Below are 6,309 nucleotides of genomic sequence, written 5' to 3'. Positions count from 1 at the left end.
TGTGGATCTCAATATAAAAGTGTGAAAGTATTCACAAAAGGTATACCCACCTGAGCTTTGGATAAGTTCAAAGTGTAGAAGGTTTTGTTGAAACCTTGTTATATGTTAGTCTATAATTCTATTTTCTTGGTGTCCTCTTTATACAAACAGAGTTATTAAATTTTCTTATAGGGAGGAATAGGAAGGAATCAGAATTTGAGAACAACACTCCTCGCACTTACCATGGTCCTATCGGGTCTTGGCATAACATAAAAGTTCTTCTTCTGACGTCCCGATGAATCCTCATTTGATGCTCTCTTTATCGGTATAACTCACACTGATACTCCAGCCAATGCTTCTATCTTCATCCTGAAAACCCAATGAATTCCCAATGCACTTTTGTGTTATATGCTTCCGAGTTATTTTATCGATATAGGTGATACCTATGGCTCGGCCTTTCGATTCTCCATATTATCATGGATTGGTCTAGCAATTTTCGCACTACTCTGATATGGTCCTTCTTTCTAATGGGCTTGCCTTCAGTTTCCTTTAATCATCAGGTATCAGGATAAAACTTTCTTATTACTTCCGATCTCCCAATACTATGTTATAAGCTTGGCCATTTCGTTACAAGTTATACCGATGGTTTCATAGGTCATGGATATAGAATTTATATGCTTTGTCGATAAGCCAATGAAAGCCGATAGAAAGAAACCATCTACTTCCTCATCGGAACAATGTATCTCGATGGAATGATCTTTCAAAAAGTGCCACCGAGTTGAGTAGTTTTTAATGTGCTCCAACGAGTTTGCGCTCTGTTTCATCAGTATAAGTGATACCGATAATCCTCCTTTGGCTTGCCAATGTGGTTTCATCTGAAGCTTCATTTTAGCTAGACGTAGGCCATACCTTAGTGGAAGGAAAAAATAGAGAACTCTGTGTTTTTCATGCGCTTTGGCAAATTCGTATCAGGCCGGTTAGATAAAGTACGTAGGAGCAAGGAACTTGATGACTAGTTCTCATAATAGTAAATATATGTTGTTTGGACGAACCTTGATTGGAATTTAGGCCTCTTCTAGTCAGTCTCTAAACTTCTCTAGAAAGTTTGAAACTTTATATAAGGAATGGTTCAGATTGCAGTCTTAATCCTGGAAGTCTCGATCTGAACCGATGGTGCATCATTTTGGTGCCAGTTGCCTGTGTAGAGAGGAATCGATCCAGACCCAATGCAGCCAACTATTTCAAGAAAATGATGTGCTCTAGAATGTTGTATGGAGGGTGGCTAATGGTATATTGGGTGGTAATCGACACTGGTGTGATGGGTTTGTTTATGAGGTTGTCATTTTCCCTATGGTTGAAATATTCGATTCAAAAAAAGTGACCATACAGAAGATCGATGGGTTTTTCTACTCGTCTGATGGGTAGGCCCTGGGAAAAGCCATTCTAGAGTTGGATTCTGATTGTTGGGTAAGCACCCTCCACATCTATTTTAACCACACCAAATACATTTCCTCTGAATCAGAGGAGTCAAACATTGAAGACGAGGAAATTGCCCAAAAAAGGGCAGCACGGGAGAGGAGGAAGAACTTCATCTAGGAGGCGTGGGAGGTGTTTAGGGTAGGGATGAGGAATGGGAATCTGGATCCCTTCCATACACTACTGAACTCCGATGATAACTGGCTCTCAGCACCAGCCACTATCAAAGTAATGGAGATTGGAGAGAACATGGGTGTCATACTCCAATACATTGGGAGTTAGTTTTGTTGTTTATCTACAATTTCCTATTTTGCATATGTCACTCGCTACACTTCTATGATCCTATTGCAGACAATAGGATTAATTTTGTAAAATTAGTAGTAGCACTATTTTAGGTAGTTACCAGATAAGTTATAAAACATCTTGTCATGGTAAATAGGAGAAAGTGTCAGTTGACACTATGTTAGAAATGGTCACCATTGTAGGTGTATGGAGTGCCTTCGATGGTCATTTTGTAGCCAATATTTTTATGTTTAAAGATTTCATTTTCATCTTCATGTAATGATAAGGGATGGTGGACATTACAATTTGTAAAGAACGAATGCTTCTTACACACTACTGCCCATTTTTTAACACAATGTTAAGTATTGATGTATTCAAATACAAATTTGTTGTCACACGAAGTATTGATCTATGGTTCTTAGTTTTGCCTTTTCCGTAGCTTAATATTGCTTCAATCTCTCTGTTAGCTTCAAATAGTTATGCAAAATCATTGTATAGATTGACAAACATGCGTGTTAGTCACGCGTTTTACACCATCAATTTTGCAATAAATGACTGCGATTGACTAACTTGTTGCTAACACATTGTACGAAAGGTATGTTTTGGAGCCAGAATAGCTTTAGCCCTAAAGGATTAGTTTATCAATATAACTTTCATCGATATCCCCGCAGGCGGTTTTATCTTAATCGGGGCTCGGAGTAGCCTTTTTCTAATCCTCCCAAAGTCCCCATGACTAACACACGTGTTAGTGGTACGTTTTACACCGTCCATTTTGTGACCAACATCCTGCAATTGACTAACCTATCACTAACATGTGGCTGCAATTTTGTATAGTGTCTTAGCAACAAGTTAGTTAATCACAACCACTAACTGCAGAATCGACGGTGTAAAACACATGACTAACACGCGTGTTAGTCATTACTGACCAAGTATCAGTATAGCAGACCGAGACCACTCCCGATAGCTGAAACATAGTTCGATATTGTCCCATCGGGTATCGGCATAGTTCAATTTATGTCCCTCCAATGCCCTGATGATCTCAATATACCAGTCTACATTGTGACTAAATCCCCCGTGTTATCAGCATAAATCACCTCGAAGAACTCCTAGGAACTCTCCATCTACCTTAATAGTCCTATTGGGACTCGGCATAGCATAAAATTTCTTCTTTCGGTGTCTCGATGAGTCCTGACTTAATATTTAATTTATCGATATAGTTTACACCAATATCCCTGTAGGCACTTTTATCTTCATTGAGGTCAGAATAGCCTTTTTCTATTCCTCCCGAAGTCCCGATGAGTCTCTGATGCACTTTTATGCTTTATGCTTCCGATTTTTTTTTATTGGTATAGGTAATACCGATGGTTCTACCTTCTAATTCTCCATGTCATCGAGGATCGATCTAACTATTTTTGCACTATCCCGATATGGTCTTTTTCTCCGATGGGCTCGCCTTCAATTCCCTTCAGTCATTAGGTATTAGAATAGACTTTTCTCATTACTTTTGATGTCTCGATGCTATAACTCCATGATCCGCATTGCCTTATCATTACAAGTTACACCGATAGGTTCATAAGTTATACCTTCTGCCTCATCAGAAACAGCTATCCCGATGGTATGACTTTTTCAAGAGTGTGCACCATGCTGAGTTTTTTTTAAGTGCCTCAATGAATCTGCCCTTTAATTTATCGGTACATGTTATGTGATAATCCATCTTTTGCTTGCTAGTGTTGTTTCATGGAGACGACTCTGTCGATAATTAAAATGAACCATCCACCTTGAATATTAGTGATCCCAACTATCCCACAAGGTCTGATACATACTAGAAAACAATGTCCCCGATGATGTATGTTATCCCGAGAGTCTTCTTCCTTTCTTGCCTGGAACCACTTTATCGAAGAAAATATTTCTGATAGAGTCGCCTTCTTTATTTGGTACATCGGGTATCAAGGTAACATAAATTAGGACCTCCCAATGATGTACGCATGTTAGTCATCGACAGAGGTTGTGTCGATAGAGCTCACAGATTTTCTTCACACTGTTTCATCAGTCAGATTTAAACCGATGAGTATGAACAAAGGTCAAGTGAATTGGAGGCATATTTCAAATGGCCTTAGCTACTATAGCTCCAAATCAGACCTGTCAAACACTCAACATATCACTCAACATTCCCTTCAATATGCTGAAGTGATGCTTTTTCATGAAGATACTCCAGCATATCACCTGTACATACAATCCATCAATAAATGCTCTTATGATGAAACTAAAAGTGTCCATATATAGCACAAAACTATTTTGTAAAAATGTGTGTTAACAGGATGAAGGTCTAACAGTAAAGTAGCTTTGGTCATTTATGTGAAGCGACCAATATCATGGCAAACACATTTGACATCAACCAATATCTCAAAATAGTATTGTAGACACCCAAAATTGTCATGTCTAATTAAATAAATATTTTATTTATTTAATTATCTAAGCCTAATTCTTCTATTAATTAAATAAGTTCTTATTTATTTAATTAATTCATTTATCCTCTTCTAGCTTTATTTCTCATTTAAATAAATACATTTATTTATTTAAATTATCCTTTTCCTAAATTAAATAAATATTTTATTTATTTAATTATCCTACTTCTTCTATTAATTAAATAAATCTTTATTTATTTAATTAATTCATTAGCTTTTTCTACACATGACACATGTCATTCATCTCTTAATTCCTACACTACCTACCCCTTTCATTATTTTATTATTTCCTCTACCTACCCTCTAATCCTAGCTGACCTCCTTTTTACACCTCTCAATCGTATCCCTCCATTTCATATTGTGTCTTCTATTTAAGGAGATGCCTTCTTCATTATCAAACCCTAATGACTCAGCCTAATCGACAATTTGGAGGACTTGACTACACTACGATCCTACTTGCAACCACATTCCATTCTTTGTTGAGCTCTTGTGCACATAAAATCTGAGAGCAAATATATCAAGTAAGATCAATGGAGATAGGAAGAATGGAGATCAAAACCCTATTGGACATGTGATGGTATAATCTTTGTGATTTCATTTGATTTGCATTGTCTTAGGTAATCTTCATATGTTATGGTGGATCTTTGTTGATTGTTAGGCTAGGGTTTTGTGGTTGGATTCATTTAGCCTTTCAATATTGTTATTATTGTTATCCATTTTCACCATACACATTTTGGCACGCCCGGTGGGACACTTGTCCCTTTGCATTTAACATTTTGTTGCAGGTCTTGTGTTTTTGAAGTTGCAGATCGGACATTTTTGGCAGCATTTTTGGCATTTTCGGGTCTGCGCGCTTTCGGATAGCGTTTTTGATTTTCTGGCGCGTCTGAGATAGCTGGCTCCGCGCCTATGTTTTGGTCATATTTCATTTTGTAGGTTCCGGGGAGGCGCGTCTGTGTTACTGAAATGCGTCTGTGTCGTTTTCACCCGCGTCTGTGTACAGAAAGCGCGTCTGTGGTTTTTAATCGCGTCTGTGTTTCACAGAACCGCATTTCTGTTGCAAAGTCGCATCTGCGTAGGCGATAATCGCGTCTGTGTGTTGCCTGTTTCAAAATTTTGGAAATATTATTGATTCGATTTTCGGATTTTGCATTTAGGGTTTCAGATCTGGTTTATTTTTGGACTAACATTTTCAGATCTAGCTAACACAATTGGTGTAGCTTGCCTTGGAAGCTAAATCGTTTGGTTGAAGGCCCCTATTTTCACAAAGTATTTTGAGTTTTTAAAATTTACCTAACTTGTGTGTTTGCAGGAAGGGGTGATTATTTCAAACAACCCAAACTACTAACAACTCTTTGTTGCAGGTCCTTGGCAAGGGTTTTGATTTTTATTGTGTGCCTTGTTTTCATAGACTAGCAAACACTTCCATTGGTGCACTAAAATTGAATCATTGTCTTTTGTGTCTTGAGCAATAGGCTCTTTTTGTTTAATCTTTAGAGGGCCTGTCTTCCCATGTGGTCATTAGGACTACTAGTGAGAAGAGAACGACCCAAGTGGTAGCGAGGAAAACCCACCTCATCCGAACCACTATAATCAAATGTATTCATGGTGAAAACTATGAATAACATGTGTTGATTAGTTCATACCGACACTATGTCTCCCCATAAACCCGTTTGATCAAATTTATTTGATCATTTGTAGGGCGTAACCCCTACCTGCTGGGAGCCTTCTGTATTTACAGAACTGAAAGTGCCGGATGTATGGCCACACGAGCGGATGCCCTTACTAGCACCATTTTGTTTTAGAAGCCCAAATCCTTCAAGTTGTTGGGGCAGGAGGTCGAACCTCTGGTAGCGGCCCACACACATACGATTCTTAGTAGAGATACAAAGTTCGCCATGGGGACTGATGCTTGGCTGACCCGAGAAGTGAGTGTCGAGGGTGGAGCCAGTGAGGTCAAGCATCTAAGTATCCACTCTGAATAGCGTAGCCTCGGGGGTAAAACCCCATGTGGGATCAACAACTATTGTCTTGGCCAGCCATAAGATTTGTGCTTGACTTATTTTAAACATTCAAACATTCAAGACCAAACAACAAAACATTGTGT

The sequence above is a fragment of the Cryptomeria japonica genome, chromosome 10, assembly GCF_030272615.1.
Source record: "Cryptomeria japonica chromosome 10, Sugi_1.0, whole genome shotgun sequence".
Taxonomy (NCBI): domain Eukaryota; kingdom Viridiplantae; phylum Streptophyta; class Pinopsida; order Cupressales; family Cupressaceae; genus Cryptomeria; species Cryptomeria japonica.
This window is presented reverse-complemented; position numbering follows the sequence as displayed.